Source organism: Prionailurus bengalensis, chromosome B2 (genome assembly GCF_016509475.1).
Source record: "Prionailurus bengalensis isolate Pbe53 chromosome B2, Fcat_Pben_1.1_paternal_pri, whole genome shotgun sequence".
Classification (NCBI taxonomy): Eukaryota; Metazoa; Chordata; class Mammalia; order Carnivora; family Felidae; genus Prionailurus; species Prionailurus bengalensis.
In genome coordinates, this window is record NC_057349.1 from 49422777 (window position 1) to 49444256 (window position 21480).

At 41.4% G+C, this 21480-nt stretch overlaps 1 pseudogene; it reads right to left on the reverse strand.

Moving 5' to 3' along the window:
* Nucleotides 1-1752: 1752 nt before the first annotated feature.
* LOC122490468 lies at nucleotides 1753-21038 on the reverse strand (annotated as a pseudogene).
* Between the last annotated feature and the right edge of the window lie 442 nt (nucleotides 21039-21480).

Here is a 21480-nt window from a genome sequence, read left to right on the forward strand (position 1 = left end):
ACCAAATTAGCCACTTAACCAACTGAGCCAACCAGGCACCCCTTAACTCCTCTTTAAATGTCTGGTAGAGGGGCGCCTGAGTGGCTCAGTCAGTTAAGCATCCGACTTTTGATTTGAGCTCAGGTCATAATCTCACGGTTCATGAGTTCGAGCCCCACAGGTGGCTCTGTGCTGACTGTGCAGAGCCTACTTGGGATTCTCTCTTTCCCTCTCTCTTTGCCCCTCCCCTGCTCTCCCTCTCTCTCTCAAAATAAATAAAATAAAACTTAAAAAAATAAAGAGGAGTTAATACCTAGTCTTCTCAAACTATTACAAAAAACATGGAAGAGGAAGGAAGGCTTCCAAATATGTTCTACGAGGCCAGCATTACCCTGATACCAAAACCACAAAATGACACCACACACACAAAAAAAGAAAACTACAGGCCAATATCCCCAAAGAACAAAAATGCAAAAATCCTCAATAAAATATTAGCAAACCACATGTAACAATGTATTAAAAAGATCATTCACCATGATCAGGTGGGATTTATTCTTGGGATGAAAGATTGGTTCAATATTCACAAATCAACATCACACAGCACATCAACAAAAGTATTCATGTGTAATACCTGCCGTATTAGTGGGTGAGACTCTTCTTGGGTCCCTTGGTATATGGCGCTGAATCCCATGGCTCCCACGAAGTCACTTTTGTACATGGATGGATGCTAAATTGTTTTAGTTGAGTGTGGGATATGAGTAATGAATGTCTCATTTGGCCATATGACTGACGTCATTTAGAAATTCTCAAATTGGGTTTTAAAAATGAGCTCAGCCATATATATTTATGAAACACACCTCAAACATGAATATATTGAAAGCTGGAAAATAAAAAATGATTTTTCATATTTGCTAAATAACTTTTATGATTACATTATATATTTCATACATATATTTTCATATATATCTCATACATGTATTTTCATACATATATTCCATACATATATTTTCATACATATATTTCATACATACATATTTCATACAGATATATGTCATATATATATTATAGAAATATTTCATATAGATATTTCACGTAGATATGTTTTATATAGATATTTCATATCTATATTTCATATAGATAGATATCATATATCTATATTTCATACATATATATTTACTAATCTGAGGATTTAATTAAACAGGAAGGGGGATTATTAGGAGGGGCACCACTGTAAAAATGTACAAAAGGTATAGGGGGGCTATGTGGAAGGGGAGATAAATATATACATGGAACCCCCCTTCCATTGGCCTCTCCTCCCCCAGTCCTGAGAGAGCATGAGAACTTGGGTGGTAGGTGAAGGGGTGGGAGGGGGGGGGCGCTTTGGCCTCTGGCTTAGTGAGCCCTTGGGGAGGCAGGCCAAGGGTCTAGGGACCCTCAGAAGGGGGTGATGGTGTACCTCAGGAGATCATGAACTATGACTTCTGAAATGACTCCCATTCTCATCTCTCATGTGTATGCACACGCGCGCACACACAGACACACACACACGCACACCACTCTAGAGGCTTGTGACTTCTGCCTTTCCAGTGACTCCAAGGTCCATCTGATGCTTGATCCTGTGGGGGTTGGGGCTGCTGCTCCCAGGTTCCATGACCTCAGAGGTGGCTGATGAGGTCATGACCTCTGCCCTCTAGCCCTGGCTTGAAACCTCAGCTCTAGGACCTTGTCAAAAGGAAAGGGGGATGGAGCTTTGCCCCTGTCCCTCCCCTTTGCTTACCTGTTAGCCTGGGCTGGGCCAGGGGCCCTAGGTGGAGGGCCAGCACAAGTGGAGGTGGTGTCCCCAAAAGGGCTCCTGGGGGGGTCTTGCTGAGAAGGTGAGGGGTTCCCAGGGCCGCAGTAGGTGGCAGTGGTGGAGCCAAGCAGCCGTATAGCAGGGGGTGGGCAGGCTCCAGAATGTAGAGGTGGGCGGCAGCCATGGCCCCTGGTCCAGTCAGCTCCTCGCCAGCCTCATAGAAGCGGGGTGGCCTAGCAAGGTGAGGGGCGCTTGCCAACCAGGTTGGATCCAGGAAGCCAGCACAGCACTCTGGGGGACAAGGGCCCAGAGAGGCGGGGTGGCCGGGGCCTCTCAAACAGCAGGTGAAGGCCCTGAGGCCCGATGGTGGCAGCGGCGGACTCCTCCTTCCGTTCTTCCTTTACCCGCACTGATTCCTTGGTGGCCTGGCCCCTTCCTCGCCAGCCCGGGCCTTGGGAGTAGCAGGAGAAACTCCGAGCTGGGGCCCTGAGAAGGGGAGGTCCCTGTCTTCCTCCTCCTTGGTGATAGAGGGGTCTCTCTGCTTCACAGGCTGCTCCTTGTGTGAGCCTGGTGTCCAGGCGGCCTCAGGGGGCCAGACCCAAGCAGGAAAGGCCAGAGGACTGTGGTGCAGGCGGCCCCATGGGTCTGGGGGGGAGGCGAAGTTTGGTGGAGGGTGGCCCCATGGGTCTGGCGGGGAGGCGAAGGTTGGTGGGGGCCCTGGGCTTTCTTTCTGGGCAAAGATGATGCTGGAGTTGAATGTGAGGGTGCCCAGGCCTCTAAAGGCCCTGTTAGGGCAGCCAATGAGGCAAAGCTTGTGGGATGCCCAAAGGGATCAATGTGGGTGCTGGGGCTCAGAAAGCTTCCCTGGGCCCTGGGAGCTGCGGTGAAAGGGTTGGCTGCAGAGTAGATGGCACCAGCCGCAGTGAAGAGGGAGGTGGCGGGGCGGGAGAGTTCCTGCCGAGGGTGCAGGGCCCCATCCACCCAGGGAGGGCAGGGCAAGAGGTTGTTCTGAAAGTCAAGCTTGTGGGGGGTCACCCTTCATCTTTTCCTGGTGTTTCAGGATCATGTAAACCTCGTGTGTGGCATGCCACTTCCCTGGTTTCCTTAAAGGTGGTCGGAAATGGTTGGGGATATTTGTCCCCTTTTGGGGAAGCCCGTGAAGCCCACTTAGCACTGGCCCCAGTCGTGCCAGTGGTGGCAGCTCAGGTTCATGCTCTTGGGCTGGAAGGCCCCCTGCAGGGTGCCAAAGGAGACAGCCAGAGCAAAGCCCAGAGGTAGGCCGGTAGGCCAGGCACTGCGGGAGTTGGGCTGGGCGTGTATGCATTGTGTCTCCTTGCCTTGCTCACTGGATTAGTTTAAGATGCTTATCTCCCTGCCACTAAAAGGTCTGTTTTGCTCTACCTTTGCAAACTGGAGATTGGGGATGGTAGTCTCAGAAACAGAAAATACAGAGCAGCTTGCTCACCTTGAGTATCTTTTTGCTGGACACAGAGTATCTGTACTACCAGTTAAGGTAGGCTAAATAGCAGAGGAGCCCATCCAGAATGCTTATGGTGGAACAGAAGTTTATTCTCACTCACACACTGTAGATTGAATGTTTGTGTTCCCCCAAAATTCATATGTTGAAACCTCATCCCCAGTGTGATGGTATATGGAGATGGGGAGGTAAGGTACCTCCTTTGGGAAGTAAGTAGGCCATGAGGGCCCCCAGAGATCTCCCTCACCCTTCCTGCCATGTGAGGACACAGCAAAATGATGAAGGCCTCCAGAACTGAGAAATAAGTTTCTGTTGCTTATAAGCCATGTAGTCTCTGCTATCTCATTATGGCAGCCCAAGTGGACTAAAACATCAAATAACCCTCCAAGTGAAATGTTCCTGGTCACCATGCATGTCTCCTCCAGGTGGAGATTCAAGAACCCAGTCTCCTATTTCATGGATTGTAAGGGTCTGGGAAATGAGACACCTCAATGAGCACAAGCATCTCAAATACAACTCTGCACTGGATTCCGGGGCATCTAGCCAGCTCTGCTTCCCTGGTCCTACCCCCACAACTCTCAGAACTTCCCACGTCTCATTCCTGCCTTCCCCAGGTGTTCTTGCAACCTCTCAGGAAAGCTGAAGGTGGACCATGACCAAGATCAAGGATTCCACAGCTTCTGGGAGCCTCCCACAACAGTGGGGATGTTGCCTCTCACCAGTTAGATTTGTGTTTGCCCCTTGGTTTTTCAAAACTGAGCGATATATCATTTAAGGATGCAAACGTAAGTGTGATACAACAATTTTAAAAAGCAAGAGAGAGGGGTGCCTGGGTGGCTCAGTTGGTTAAGCGCCAGACTTCAGGTCATGATCTTACAGATCTCACAGATCACATAAGTGTGATACAACAATTTTAAAAAGACAGAGGGGTGCCTGGGTGGCTCAGTTGGTTAGGCACCAGACTTCAGGTCATGATCTCACATGATCTCATGATCTCAGTTTGTGGTTTGAGTCCCACATCAGGCCCTGTGCTGACAGCTCTGATTCCTGGCAATATTTCACTGCTGAACTTGGTAGTGCAGTTTCAGGTGTTTGGATTTTGTTTGTTTTTATTTAATTTTTTCAATTGTACACATATATTTTATTCATTCTTTTGCATAGATGATGCATTTCACGATGAAAAGTTTTTAAAAGATAATGGGAGGGGCCCTGGGTGGCTCAGTTGGTTAGGCATGGGACTTCGGCTCAGGTCATGATCTCAGAGTTCCAGCCCCACATCCAGCTCACTGCTGTCAGCACAGAACCCACTTTGGATACTCTGCCCACCCCACCCCACCCATCTCTACCCTGCTCACACTGTCTCTCTCTAAAATATTTTTAGGGGGAGGATCCAAGATGGTGGAACAGCATGGAAGTTTTGTGTGTGTCTCGTGTCCATGAAATACAGCCAGACCAACACTAAACCATCCTACACACCTAGAAAACTGATTGGAGGATTAAAACAACAATCTGCACAAGCTGAACCACAGAATTCAGCAGGCATGTGGCATGTGGGGGTGAACTTGGGGAGTGAGAAGGCACAGGAAGGGAGGTGCTTTTGCAAGCAGAGAGAGGAAGGAGACTGCGGAGGGAGGTAGAATATGGGAAAAGCAACCCTCCCCAAAAGCAGCTGGAGAGAAAGTGGAAAATTGGAAACAGCCGCAGGGACTAAACTAAAAAGGGAGAAAGGAGAAAAGACAAAGGAGAGGGTTTACATTCCACTGAGACTGTAAACAAGGGTAGCGCAGTCTGCAACTCCGCAGCTCCATACCTGCTGTGTTCTGGTGGGAAGGGCGAATCCCCAGGAATAGAGTGGGGTCTGGGAGGTTCTCAGGCCACATGGGGAAAAGTGGTTCCAATGCTGGAAGGACATTTGGTGGAGACTGTTGAAGCCACCTGGTCCCAGGAGACCCCAGAAAACGGCCACATTCGCTGGTGCAGAACAAGGTCGTTAAGGGTGGAGCCTGGTGCCAGATGTGTGTTGTGATTTTCCATAATCCCTGAAACGCTGCTTCTACACTATCTCGTGATCTTTCTGGGGGGTGGGCTGGCACCTGGCCGTAGCCTTGGGGCGCCGGCAGCAGCAAGGTCCAGCAAGTGTTCCTGGGTACAGCCGACATTCAGCCATTGCTCATTCAGCCATTGCTTGGTGACACCCTGCCACAGAGGGGCAGAATGGGTCAAAGCCGCAGTCCTTCAGAGGTAAGGGGCCGGGGAAAACAGCCGCATCTGAGACAAAACTTGGGAGAGAGGTACTGCCTGGAGCTTGGTCACAGAGAGTGAAAAAGCGGGGAGTAGACGAAAGCTGAAGACAGGACGGGTGCCCGATTGCTGATCCGGGAGAACAGACTGTAGTGGAGGAGGCCATTTTCACCTCTCCCGCGCATGCGCATACGCACCTACGAGCGCGTAACAATCCACCACAGTAGGCTAGCAGCGCCATCTAGTGGAGAGCGGAGCCGTTACACTGAGCCCCGCCCAACTGGGCCAACTTAGCTCTTCAAGAACACAAATCTCACCGCCAGCTTAATTTATGGACTATAATGAGCGACATAGTCTGACTTCTAGGGGAAAATGAAGCAATTTCAGTCCTACTTCAATCTGTTAGCAAGTCCATCTATTCAATTTTCTTTATTTCTTTTTTTTTGTTCTCTTTATACTTCTTTTTCTTGAATACAGAAAGAGAAAAATTCATTTTTATTTTCAATTATTATTAAAAATATTTTTCTGTATTTTTTATTACTATATGTTTTACTTTTGTGTAAATTTTTTCAAATTCTATTTTACTTCCATCATTTTATTTTAGTCTGCTTCAGTGTATTCACCTTTTCAAATTTTCAAAGAGTTTCCTTGTTTCTTTTTCTTTTTTGCTCTTTTTCATTTCTTTTCTTTTTCTTGAATGCAGAAAGAGAAAAACTTCATTTTTACTTTCAATTTCTATTGAAAATATTTTTCTTTTTTACTATATTTTTTGCTTTTATGTAAATTTTTTCAAATTCTATTTTACTTCAATCATTTTTTTTTAGTCTACTACAGTGTATTCACTTTTTCAAATTTTCAAACTATTTCCTTTTTTCTTTTTCTTTTTTGTTAATCTTTTTTCTCTTTTTCATTTCTTTTCTTTTTCTTGAATACAGAAAAAGAAAAAATTAATATTTATTTTTAATTTTTATTAAAACTATTTTTCTTTAGTTTTTTTCTACTATATTCTTTCCTTTGTGTGTATTTTTTCAAATTCTTTACTCCCATCATCTCATTTTAGTCTACTTCAGTGTATTGATTTTTTTCATATTCTCAAATGATTTCCCTTTTTTTTTCTCCCCCCCTTTTCTTCTCTAATCTGTCAAACCACTTTCAACACCCCGACCAAAACACACCTAGGATCTAGCATCATTTATTCAATTTTTTTTGTATGTGTGTGTTTTTAATTTTTTAATTTTAATATTTTTTAATTTTAATTTTTTTAATTTTAATTTCTGTACCTCATTAATTCCTTTTCTCCCTTCAAAATGACAATATGAAGGAATTCACCCCAAAAGAAAGAGCACGAAGAAATGACAGCCAGGGATTTAACCAACACAGATACAAGCAAGATGTCTGAACCAGAATTTAGAATCATGATAATAAGAATACTAGCTGGAGTTGAAAATATATTAGAATCCCTTTCTGCAGAGATAAAAGTAAAAAAACAGCCAGAATGAAATTAAAAATGCTATAACTGAGCTGTAACCATGGATGGATGCAGCGGCGGCAAGGATGGATGAAGCAGAACAGAGAATCAGTGATGTAGAGGACAAACTTATAGAGAATAATGAAGCAGAAAAAAAGAGGGAGGTGAAAGCAAAAGAGCACAATTTAAGAATTAGAGAAATCAGTGACTTATTAAAAAAGAACATCAGAATCATAGGGGTCCCAGAAGAGGAAGAGAGAGAAATAGGGGTAGAAGGGTTATGTGAGCAAATCATAGTGGAAAACTTTCCTAACCCAGGGAAAGACACAGGCATCAAAATCCAGGAAACACAGAGGATGCCCATTAGATTCAACAAAAACCGACCGTCAACAAGGCATATCATAGTCAAATTCACAAAATACTCAGGCAAGGAGAGAATCATGAAAGCAGCAAGGGAAAAAAAGTCCCTAACCTACAAGGGAAGACAGATCAGGTTTGCAGCAGACCTATCCCCAGAAACTTGGCAGGCCAGAAATGAGTGGTGGGATATATTCAGTGAGATGAATCAGAAAAATATGCAGCCAAGAATTCTTTATCCAACAAGGCTGTCATTCAAAATAGGAGAGATAAACAGTTTCCCAGACAAACAAAAATTAAAGGAGTTTATGACAACTAAACCAGCCCTGCAAGAAATTTTAAGGGGGACTCTCTGAGAGGAGAAAAGATGAAAAAAAAATGTGTGTATATATATATATATATTATATATATATATGTATGTATATATATATGTATATATACATACATATATATATATATAATATATATATATCAAAAGCAACAAAGATTAGAAAGGACCAGAGAACACCAGAAACTCCAACTCTACAAGCATCATAATGGAAATAAATTCATATCTTTCAGTACTCACTCTAAATGTCAACGGACTCAATGCTCCAATCAAAAGACATAGGGTAAAAAAAAGGATAAGTAAACAAGATCCATCTATATGCTGTTTACAAGAGACCCACTTTAGACCTAAAGACACCTTCAGATTGAAAATAAGGGGATGGAGAACCATCTGTCATGCTAATGGTCATCAAAAGAAAGCCAGAGTAGCCATATTATATCAGACAATCTAGACTTTAAAATAAAGACTGTATCAAGAGATGCAGAAGGGAATTATACCATAATCAAGGGTTCTATCCACCAAGAAGACCTTACAATTGTAAACATTTATGCGCCAAGTGTGGAAGCACTCAAATATAAAAATCAATTAATCACAAACATAAAGAAACTCATCGATAGCAATACCATAAGAGTAGGAGACTTCAACACCCCACTCACAGCGATGGACAAATCATCTAATCAAAAAATCAACAAGGAAACAATGGCTTTGAATGACACAGTGGACCAGATGGACTTAACAGATATATTCAGAACATTTCATCTTAAAGCAGCAGAATATACATTCTTCTCCAGTGCACATGGAATGTTCTCCAGAATAGACCATATACTGGGACACAAATCAGCCCTAAGTAAGTACAAAAAGATCGAGATCATACTGTGTATATTTTCAGACCACAACGCTATGAAACTCAAAATCAACCACAAGAAAAATTTGGAAAGGTAACAAATACTTGGAGACTGAAGAACATCCTCCTAAAGAATGAATGGGCTAACCAAGAAGTTAAAGAGGAAATTAAAAAGTACATAGAAGCCAATGAAAATGATAACACCACAATCCAAAACCTCTTGGACACAGCAAAGGCGGTCATAAGCGGAAAGTATATAGCATCCAGGCCTTCCTAAAGAAGGAAGAAATATCTCAGATACACAACTGAACCTTACACGTTAAAGAGCTGGAAAAAGAACAGCAAATAAAACCCAAAACCAGCAGAAGACAGGAAATAATAAAGATTAGAGCAGAAATCAATGCTATTGAAACCAAAAAAACAGTAGAACAGATCAATGAAACCAGAAGCTGGTTCTTTGAGAGAATTAACAAAATTGATAAACCACTAGCCAGTTTGATCAAAAAGAAAAAGGAAAGGACCCAAATAAATAAAATCAAGAATGAAAGAGGAGAGATCACAACCAACACAGCAGAAATAAAAACAATAAGAAGAGAACATTATGAGCAATTACAGGCCAATAAAAAGGGCAATCTGGAAGAAATGGACAAATTCCTAGAAACATATAGACTACCAAAAGTAAAACAGGAAGAAACAGAAAATTTGAACAGACCCATAACCAGTAAGGAAATTGAATTAGGAATCAAAAATCCACCAAAAAACAAGAGTCCAGGGCCAGGTGGCTTTCCAGGGGAATTCTACCAAACATTTCAGGAAGAGTTAACACCTATTCTCTTGAAGCTGTTCCAAAAAATAGAAATGGAAGGAAAACTTCTAAACTCTTTCTATGAAGCCAGCATTACCTTGATTCCAAAACCAGACAGAGACGCTACTAAAAAGGAGAACTATAGACCAATTTCCCTGTTGAACATGGATGCAAAAATACTCAACAAGATATTAGCCAACCAGCTCCAACAATACATTAAAAAATTATTCACCACGACCAAGTGGGATTTATACCTGGGATGCAGGGCTGGTTCAATATCGGCAAAACAATTAACGTGATTCATCACATCAATAAAAGAAAGGACAAGAACCATATGATCCTCTCAATAGATGCAGAGAAAGCATTTGACAAAATACAGCATCTTTCTTGATAAAAACCCTCAAGAAGGTAGGGACAGAAGGAGCATATCTCAAGATCATAAAAGCCATATATGAATGACCCAATGCTAATATCATCCTCAATGGGGAAAAACTGACAGCTTTCCGCCTAAGGTCAGGAACAAGACAGGGATGTCCACTCTTGCCACTGTTATTCAACATTCACTGTTATTCAAAGATTGGAAGTCTTAGCCTCTGCACTCAGACAACACAAAAAAATAAAAGGCATCCAAATCGGCCAGGAAAAGGTCAAACTTTCACTCTTCACAGATGACATGATACTCTATATGGAAAACCCAAAAGATTCCACCAAAAAACTGCTAGAATTGATTCATGAATTCAGCAAAATTGCAGGATATAAAATCAATGCACAGAAATTGGTTGCATTCCTATACAGCAACAATGAAGCAACAGAAAGAGAAATCAAGGAATCGATCCCTTTTACAGTTGCACCAAAAACCATGAAATGCCTAGGAATAAATCTAACCAAAGAGGTGAAAAATCTATACGCTGAAAACTATAGAAAGCTTACGAAAGAAATTGAAGAAGACACAAAAAAATGGGAAAAGATTCCATGCTCCTGGATAGGAAGAACAAATATTGTTAAAATGTCAATACTACCCAAAGCAACCTACATATTCAGTGCAATCCCTATCAATGTAACACCAGCATTCTTCACAGAGCTAGAACAAATAATCCTAAAATTTGTATGCAACCAGAAAAGACCCCAAATAGCTAAAAAAAATCTTGAAAAAGAAAACCAAAGCATGAGGCATCACAATCCCAGACTTCAAGCTATACTACAAAGCTGTAATCATCAAGACAGTATGGTACTGGCACAAGAACAGACACTCAGATCAATGGAACAGAATAAAGAACCCAGAAATGGACCCACAAATATATGGCCAACTAATCTTTGACAAAGCAGGAAAGAATATCCAATGGAATAAAGACAGTCTCTTCAGCAAGTGGTGCTGGGAAAACTGGACAGTGACATATAGAAGAATGAACCTGGACCACTTTCTTACACCATACACAAAAATAAACTCAAAATGGATGAAAGACCTAAATGTAAGGCAGGAATCCATCAAAATCCTCAAGGAGAAAGCAGGCAAAAACCTCTTTGACCTTGGCCGCAGCAACTTCTTACTCAACACGTCTCCAGAGGCAAGGGAAACCAAAGCAAAAATGAACTACTGGGACCTCATCAAAATAAAATCTTCTGCACAGTGAAGGAAACAATCAGCAAAACTAAAAGGCAACTGACAGAATGGGAGAAGATATTTGTAAATGACATATCAGATAAAGGGTTAGTATGCAACATCTATAAAGAACTTATCAAACTCAACACCCAAAAAACAAATAATCCAGTGAAGAAATGGGCAAAAGACATGAATAGACACTTCTCCAAAGAAGACATCCAGATGGCCAACTAACACATGAAAAAATGCTCAACATCACTCATCATCAGGGAAATACTAATCAAAACCACAATGAGATACCACCTTACACTGTCAGAATGGCTAACATTAACAACTCAGGCAACAACAGATGTTGGCGAGGATGCAGAGAAAGAGGATCTCTTTTGCACTGTTGGTGGGAATGCAAGTTGGTGCAACCACTCTGGAAAACAGTATGGATTTTCCTCAAAAAACTAAAAATAGAACTACCCTACGACCCAGCAATTGCACTATTAGGCATTTATCCACGAGATACAGGTGTGCTGTTTTGAAGGGACACATGCACGCCCATGTTCATAGCAGCACTATCAACAATAGCCAAAGTATGGAAAGAGCCCAAATGTCCATCGATGGATGATTGGATAAAGAAGATGTGGTATATATATACAATGGAGTATTACTCAGCAATCAAAAGGAATGAAATCTTGCCATTTGCAACTATGTGGATGGAACTGGAGGGCATTATGTTAAGTGAAATTAGTCAGTCAGAGAAAGACAAAAATCATATGACTTCACTCATATGAGGACTTTAAGAGACAAAACAGATGAACATAAGGGAAGGGAAACAAAAATAATATAAAAACAGGGAGGGGGACAAACCAGAAGAGACTCATAAATATGGAGAACAAACTGAAGGTTACTGGAGGGGTTGTGGGAGAGGGGATGGGCTAAATGGGTAAGGGGCACTAAGGAATCTACTCCTGAAGTCATTGTTGCACTATATGCTAACTAATTTGGATGTAAATTCAAAAAAAATAAAAAATAAAATAAAAAGTATATATATTTAATTTTTTTAAATAAATAAATAAATAAACATACATTTTGAAAAGTTATTAAATGCTGGACTAAATGTAAAGATGAGAGAGAAAATACCTCAACTATTTGAAAGAAGACATTAAAAAACAGGAAGGGGGGCACCTGGGTGGCTCATTCAGTTAAGCGTCCAGCTTTGGCTCAGGTCATGATCTCGTGGTTCATGAGTTCCAGCCTTGCGTAGGGCTCTGTGCTGACGGCTCAGAGCCTGGAGCCTTTTTCGGATTCTTTGTCTCCCTCTGTCTCTGCGCCTCCCCAACTCACACTCTGTCTCTCTCTCTCTCAAAAATAAAGATTAAAATTAATTTAAAATAATTAAAAAATAAATAAAACACAGGAAGGAAATATATAAAAATACTAACAGGAATTACTCTGGGTCCTGGGGGATGGATAATTTTAATGTTTTCTTGTAATTTCAGATGTTTAATGAACATCTATTTCTTTTTTAAATACTAGAACCTTTATGATCTGTAAATTGGAATCTTCAAAAACAATGGTTGTTTGGTCATTTAGATAAGTCATTTCATGTTTAACAAAATAGTATAATGCACTTGATCTTAGCCAAAAGGCAAGATGTGATATGAAATAGTATAATGAATGGAATATATGAAATTTTATGAAAATGGCTCTAAGAAAGAGTCAGTGTTTGAAGCCTGGATCCTCACAGGAACAAAAACAGAAACAAACAACAGCCAACAACAAAAATCCAGACCACCCTGGTTGTGGCCCATTGCGCCCCCTTGTGGCTATATCCCCAAGGAAAGAAACAGTAAGGAAAGGACCCACGGGAGCTGGAAAAAAAACCTAAAAATCTAGCAAATAGTTCACTCTAAAAACAAAGCCTCATATTCAAAACATCTGGAAAAATATCTCACCCACACAAAGCAACACTGCGCTAAGCATATGCTTTCATCCATTTTACATTGTCGTATCAGGTTCCTGGAATGAAGACCACAGCCATGTATCTTGAGCTGCAAACCACTAACAAGGAGGTCTTCGTGCCGAAGTCTCAGTAAGTCTACTTTGAGGCATAAACGAGCCAAACGGACTGTTTATCTTGATCAAATTAAGGTCATCACTGCCACATCTCCATCACTTGCTCAGCCTTGTGGTGTCTGAAATGAAAAATTCAGCAAGATCAAAAAACAAGTTATGGGGGTGGGGAAACAGGAGTGAATTGGGTTCAGAAGATTTTAAATATCAAAATATCACAAATTGGAATGCTAAGAAAGTAGTAATAGTTTTCCACCTCTCACACTGGAAAAGATTTTTAATATTACATCACTTACTCTAATCAAGCTTTCACTCCCATCATTTCCCCAAAACGGCTCCTGTTGCCAATGACTTCCATGTTGCCAAATTCCATGGCCATTTCTGTCTTCATCTTATCCCACACCCCTCAGCAACATTTGACATATAGAAACATTTCCTCCTCCTTTCTTTTTTCTCCAGTTTCCATTCCATGCCCGACCTTGCAAGCAAGTTTTCTTCAGGTATAAAAGCATTATGACTACACCAGGAAGGACAAGTGGAAAGATGAAGTAAAAAAGTCCCACACATACATGCCCTTTCTATATGCCAGACAAGTGCCAAGGGTGCTCCTTAGGTTACCACATTTAATCCTCACAACCATCCTTCATCCATCTTAAAGGTCAAGAAATGCCATAGACACTTGAGCTATGAGCCTAGCCAACCTTCCTGTTAACCTTCCTCTTCAGGCTGTATTGTTGAAAGGCCATGCCCACAACTGCTGGCAAAAAAAAAAAAAAAAAAAAAAAAAAAAAAAAAAATGTTATTCCCTGCGGGAAGGCAGAGATCCTACTTGGAACCTAGTCTCAAGACACCTGGGGAAATCCATGCTTCCCACATTCCTAAGTCTCAAAGGGGTCTCTCCAGCCTACCTTACCTCCAAATTTGACTGATACTCTCACCAGTTACCACAGTGCACTAGGCTAAACTTCATGTTGGAAGGAATACCTACTTTTCAGAGGTATCTGTTGAGAATGTCTTGGTCTCTGAAAAATGTTCAGTGTCCACCAAGAAGCCCTGTCTTATAGATGCACAGCAGACCTGCCCTGGACAAAATCGTGAATGAGATGAAAGCTAATTTTCCTTGATTTAATGATCACTTTCTACTGCTGCTTTATCAACAGACTCCAGCTGCAATTCCTGTGCTGACTGTGACCATATTTCCAATGGGAAAACACATCAAGACATGAGGTTTCAAAGGGATCAGTGTGCCATTTCTGATGCAAGAAGAAGTTGGATGAAGAAATGTAACCTTCAAAGAGTTGACATTTTCAGGATAGATCCAATGATTTGGGGAGCAATGGGAAGAATATTTAAAATCCTAACTGGCTTATAGAACGTGAAACAAATGGAGGCTCTTCCCATGTTTGTTTTGTTTTACTCTCCCAACAAAGCTCCCTTTCTATTTTCTCTCTACCCTTCTCTCAGCTGCCTTTAAAGGGGGTTCTAATCCATACTAAGATATCAGTGACAGATATTAATGCACTCCTCCCACATTTTCATCATTTCCCTATTAGTCCAAAAGAATGATCAAATAGTGGGCACCCAGGCATCAGCGAATGGAGCAAAAAAAGCCTTTTCTCACTCCCCAAAAGCCAGAGGCAGTGGAGCATATGATAATGAGCATGAACTGGCTTTTGACAACACTGGTCAACACCTAGCTTCAGCTTTAGTAATTCTGGATGTTGTTAATAATGTTTGTTACACTCTTAGCATGGTGATAGTGCCTAGGGTGTGGAAAAGGCTCAATAAACTTAAATGACTTGTTACTGCATTTATTTTTATATTTGCTGGGCAACTGGCTATACTATATATAGAAGTGGTCAACAGAAAATCCTGAGCCCCCCACAAACTTCGTGATGGAGTATATGGACCAAACTGAGAGAGAGCTAAGTCAACGTGTGCCGCTGTATGTTTGGTCTTGTTGCTGGGGTGGTTTTCCTCTTCTGCAAAGGCCCGTCTTCTCCCTTCTGCTTGGATGTGGGTCCCATTTGGAGGTCAGTCTGTAGCATGCATGCTGCCCTCTACTCAGCCCCTATCAAACTCCAATAGGAGGATGGGATATTTAATGTAACAATTTTTTTTTACCAGTTTGATGAATTTTCTCATTCTTTGGAGTATTTGTTAGATGCTTAATCTGCGCCTGTTTTTGAACAAAGCATGTATGGCAGTAAAAAAGAAATATAAGACCATCTCCCTAAAGGAGATCATGCCTACCACTCCCTCTTCTTTCTCCTCCCCTTATTTCTCTCCTTCCCTCCCCTTTCCCTACTTCTCCTTCTCCTTCTTCTCCCTCTTGCTCACTTTTTGTTTGTCTGAAGTAAAAGTTCTTCAAAAAGGGCAAAAGATACAGCTTCTTCAGAGGTTAGGGTGCATAGATAGGTCCATTTTACAACTTTCCTAAGTCTTGGGCATTCTTCCTTTTGAAGGCTCACCACACACGAGACCCAACCATAAAAATTCATCTGTATCCAACCAAGCATAATTTATATATAATTATTTAAGTTGATAAAATGTGATTGATTGACATGATACTTGAATCTGTAAAAAGACATAATTTTTTTTTTTAAAGAAAGCATATAATTTAACTTCATTTTTCTGGTATCAGTTTCCAGATACCAGTTGGCATTTTGGAGCCAGGTAATTCCCTTTTTCACATCTCAAACATTTTTTAGGCTCTAGAAAAGTTTATAAACCCTGAGCACTGTGCGCTAGGGCTTAAAGGACAAACAGCCCTGACTGATTAGTTTTAGCCCAGATCTATCTTTATTTCGCTGTATGAGTTCAGGTAAACTACTTAAGCTCTCTGAGCCTCAGTCACCCTATCAGTCAAATGAACCCATTCAGACATAACTTAGCAAGCTCCAAGCCCATTGCTTTTGTAGAAAAGCAGCTCAGCAACTAATTGTTTTTCCAAATTTTCTCACTCAGAGTCTTAAAGCACACAGTCCCTAGCCAAGCTACTCAGAGCTAAACATAAAATATGGTATAGATTGAAATTGGAAAGGGCCTATGTGAATATAGCACTTCATTCCTTAAAGTTCCAAGGCTTAGTCCCTGAGAACCTCAAATGGACTGTGCTGAAGGAATGACAGATTATCTAAGAAACATTCTTATATTTGCTTTTGTTCATTCCTACCCTCACACTTCAAACCCTGGGCTCTCTGTTGGGCAGCAAAACAGTGGCTCTTCCCTTCACATTCATGGGGAATATCCATCCTTGAGATCCAAACCTTGGACCTCTTGTGCTATTATGTCTTGGTGGGGAGAGAGGTGAATAAGACAGGCACACAGAGGGGCCCAGGCAACAAGGGCTGGAACCAAATGGAGGCATCTCAGAGTGGCAGTGGTGAAGTAGAGCTTACAAAGAGGCAGAGAGCAGTTGGCCTCTTCGTCTGAACAGCTTTTCTTGGTTATTCTCCATGAAGGCAAACCTGCGTCACCAAACACAGTTGACATTTTTTTCCCAGATGTAACAACTGTGATGCACAGAACCATGGATCAAAAGCAATACGAGGGGTGCCTGACTGGCTCAGTCAGTAGATCATATGACTCTTTTTTAACGTTTATTTATTTTTGGGACAGAGAGAGACAGAGCATGAACGGGGGAGGGGCAGAAAGAGAGGGAGACACAGAATCGGAAACAGGCTCCAGGCTCTGAGCCATCAGCCCAGAGCCTGACTCGGGGCTCGAACTCACAGAGTGCGAGATCGTGACCTGGCTGAAGTCGGACGCTTAACCGACTGCGCCACCCAGGTGCCCCGATCATATGACTCTTAATCTCAGGGTTGTGACTTCAAGCACCATGATGGATGGGGAGTCTACTGATAAAAAAAAAAAAAAAAGTAATATGGATCAAGTATTTTACTGTCCCAATTGTGTTGCGCACTTATTTGGAGCAAAACATCATTGTAGGGGCTATAGAGATAGTCAAAGATGAACAATGAGACTCCCATCCTCAAAGAACCTGTAGTCTGATAGGGTCGGGTAGAGTAGAGATGAAGGCTAAGCGTGAAGAAAGAATTGAGGTCTTGGGGCAGGATATAGACTAAATTAGTGGGACAGATTATAAGTGTCAAAGACTTTCCAAATAAAGGCACTTCGCTTTTGGATGGGATGGCCAAGAAAATCTTCACCCAGGATGAAGAATTTGAGCTGTGCTTGGGAAAGTTTCAGAAAAGCTGGAAAAGGAAGTGATAAAAGTAATCAAAGGCTTAGGATACAGAGAAGGAGGAGGGAGGGAGGGAAAAGGAGAGAGAGGGAACCAGTGAGCAGGGTCATGGTACAGGTGTTTCCTGTTTCTTAGACTACAAAGGCACATTTAGAACCCAGGTTCAGAAGTTCAGAGCCTGTCACAAACAGGCAATAAGAAAGGATAGTGCTATCACTACTAACAAGACAGGCCTGGACACTTCAAGGGTGGTTGCCCTCAGGCTTCCTCACATTCTCAAGCATCAGATCTCACCAGGTGTGCAATTTACAGCAGAGGTGACAAAATTAATTTTCAGTGCATGTAGCTCATTGATGGTGATGTAGGGGAAGTCCATATTTATCTGTGGTTAAAAGCAAGCAGCCTTAAAAGGCTCATATCAAAGGTTGCATGCTGGAATGCTACAGGTAGGTTACTGTCATGAGTTCCTGGAAAGAGTAACAGTGCACAGTGGTTTAAACATGCCCAGATGTGTGCCAAATGTAGGTGATTGTTATGGTGACATCAATGACAATGAAGATTTGGTCCTAAACTAACATTTATTGAGGATACCTGTGTTGTTGATCCTGTGCTATTTACTTGGGAAGACAAAGGTAAAAAGTCTGGCTCATTCACCTTTTTTAACGTTTATTTATCATTTTTGAGAGAAAGAGAGAGAGAGCAGAGCAGGGGCAGAGAGAGAGGAGAGAGAATCCCAGGCAGGCTCCCCCACTCCAGGCTTCATCTCACAAACCGCAAGATCATGGTCTGAGCTGAAATCCAGAGTTGGAGTTTAACCAACTGAGCCACCCAGGCGCCCCAGGCTCATTCACCTTTATCTGCCCAGTGCCCTCCTGGAGAAGTAGGGCGTTGGCTGAATCTTATTGGATGATTACAAGAATTATTATCAAAGCTTATGCTGGAAGAAAGTTTGAATGACCTTCCAGTCTGTCTCTCTGTCAAAAGATAAAGAGAAAATGATATTCTGCATAAGCAAAAAGTATAACATTAGTTTTGTTTTGTTTAAAGGATTTTATTACCAATAATTTTAGGGAAATAGAAAGGAATAAAAAACAAGTATTTACAAAGGTCTTGGCTGCCAGACTGTGGTTTGACTTCTTGTAGGAAATCAGGTAACATTAAAGAACTTCATATACAGAAATATCACAATCCAGTGAATGATTCATTACTTCCAAAAAGCAAGAAGTCCTGCTTGTGCCCAACTGAAATCTTTGTCTTGAATTTGAATCATGTACCATTGTATAAAAAGTCAGTACAACCATTACCCCATTTTTGGAGGTAATGCTATGGGATATCAAAGAAGCAATAATGACCTTATTTTTTAATTGAGAAAAAAAACACTACAATGATTTAGTAATACGACAGCATTGGTCATAATGACATCAAATAATTATACAACAATATGTTAAGTTGCATTCAATTAATTGAATCTTACAAAGTGGCATTACCCTTTGGAAGGGATCTATAGAACTTTGAATAAAGCAAGAACTACAAAGGGACATTTGGAGGGAAAAATTCTAGAGCTATGAGCCTGAGTAGGGGTGAGAGAACAAAAGCCAGTGAATAAAGAGAGCAGTCAGTCTTAGTCTGGATTACGGTCAGGTCATCTGGAATAATAGAGTAGGCAGGTCGGCAGTTATATGTATAGGGCTTAAGAAATTCTCTTCTGATTGCTTTTTTTTTTTCTGAATAAAATAAGAGGCAAGGTTATCTACCAAGAGGGAAGACAGTAGAGGAGGTATTGGAGATTTGAGGAATATATCAATCAAGGTAGACTTGGAAAAGAGAGGCAATTAATTGGTAACTGGCACCAGGAGATAAGAGAAAACACAAAATAGCCACGTAGAAGAGAGGGTAGCAAACAGATGTTTGGGCAGCATTACAGACCCATTTGAGGTTACCGTTCATAAATTAAAAGTGAGATTAGTCAGCAATATTGCAGATTTTTCTCCACCCACATTCAGCAGTGTAAGTTCAAGTACAGAATAAATGGAGACTTGAATTCAACTGTGGGTGGGGTTTTACCAGTTGAATACGACCAAGTGAGAGAGGCAAGGGACTAAGGTCATGTGCAAAAGGAGTGACTGTAATAATTGGCCATGGGATTTAAGCTTGGTAGAAAGGGAAATAATGACATAAAGGCAACAGACAGTAAACTGATTATAGGGTTTAGAGGGGGTGAGGGAACAGGTGTTGACGATTGTTGGAGTTGGGTACATGACTCACATTTAGTCACCAGTGACTATTAATTTTTCCATTCCACCTGCACTTTACTGAGATATAACTTAATCTCTGATTGACATATCTGACTCTAATCCAGCCTGGAGAGTGATGAATTTCATAATGTGCAGGGTAGCCAGTTTGAGGGGTGGGTGGGGTGGGAGTGGGGGAAAGAAACATTAAGGTTTAGACTCCTAATATGTGCTTTAGTGAGGGAGCAGGCAAGAGTAAGTGTGCAAGATAGAATAGAACACTTGACTAGAAGCTGATACTACATCCTTTAATGGTACTCTGTATGTAAAACATAGTTGCAGAATATGTTTAAAGAATGAAATCAAGTGAGTAAATGAACAGTATGGAAGAAGTAATTGAAAAGATATGGTTTTCCTGAAGGAGAAAATAAGTAGTGGCTGTGGAAATGGAGAGAAGGGGTGAATTTGAGAAACATTAAAGATAAAATCAGTAGGATTTGATGGGGAAGCTGGGGAGAAATAAGCAGGAGTGGAGAAAGACAGGGTGGGTCCAGATTTGTGACTTGGTTATTGGGGTGGGTGGTAATGTCCTTCAGTAAGAAAAGCAATGGAAGAAAGAAGAATATTAGGTTAAGAGCCAATGGGAGCAGTGGATTAACTTTGAGTATATTGGGTCTGAGATATCTGTGGGACGTGTACATAGAATGTCCAGTGGGAAAATGGAGAAATGAGTTCAGCAAAGGTCGGAGCTTGAGGAATTTGGACAGCAAAGCCCCTCAGGCAAAAGCAGTTGCATCTGAAGCACAGCATGAGCATGTAAATGATTACCAGAGGCCGTGTTTTCATTGGTGTTTCTAGAAGAGAAGTTACAGAGTGAAAGGACCCAACAGCTGAAAACTGGACCTGATGTCCATGAAGGAGAGCAACCCAAGATGTACAAAGGCAAAATCAAAGAGAGAAGCCCACAGAATTGAGAACTTAAAGATGAGGAAGTAGTCAACAGAATCAAGTGCCAAGAAACGTCAATTAAGTTATGATCCGAAAAGCATCATTAGATATGAAAAACTAAGTCATTGAGCCCTAGAAGGAGAGGTATCTTTGGTGTGGTGGCAGCCAAAATCATATTAGAAGAGACTGAGGAAAGGATGGAAGGGGAAGAAGTGGAAACACAAGAAAAGGGTCTTTTTGAAGTAGCATGGCTATAAAAAGAAAAGTGATAGAGTAGTAACCATGGGAACCCGTGACTTATTTGTAGTTTTTATGGTTTTGCTTTTTGAAGACTGAAGATTCTTGAGCAATAAACAGAGAAAATGACCAGAGGTTGAAAATGGAGGAAAGAGTTCAGGAGAATAAGGTTCCTCAGGCAAAGGCAGTTAGAATCTAAAGGACAGAAAGATGTCCACTTTGTCCCCTATTGAAAGAAGGAAAGGATGACTCCGATGCAGGTATCTTTATGTCTGCCATGCATATTTAAAGACATGTCTGCCCTTGTTCCCTCCACTTTCTCATTACCTGATCCTATGAATTCTGGCTTCTGACTGTACTGCTTTGCTGACACTGCAATTTCTAAAGTCTCGAATAATCTCCCAATTTCAAATTCAGCAGCATCTTCTCCGTTCTCTCCTTCTAAGCCTCGGTGCAGCATTAACCCTACTGAACACCCTCTCCTTCCTAAAACTCTCTCTTGGATTTTTTTCTGTGACATTCTACCTCATCTCCCTATTAATTTCTTCTGTCTCCATGCCAATTTCATTTCTTTGTCTTGTGCCCTAAATATGGACATGTTCCTAAGATCTGTGACATCAGCCATCATCTTTATAAAGATAGCATTCAAATTTATATTTCCAATCCCTATTATCTGACCTCAGCTGGCCAGGACCCTATTATTCAGACCTCCATCCCAAGATTTTTTTTTTTTTTTTTTAACGGAGCAGATCAATCAGAGTAACTGGGCATTGTGAATAGCACCATTTCAGTAAGGAGAATCAAAGATGAGTGACTGAAGCTTTCAATATAGGACTATGGTGGAGTGACTGTGGCACAAACATGGAAGCCAGCAAAACCCTGTATCACCTGGGGTGGGTTCA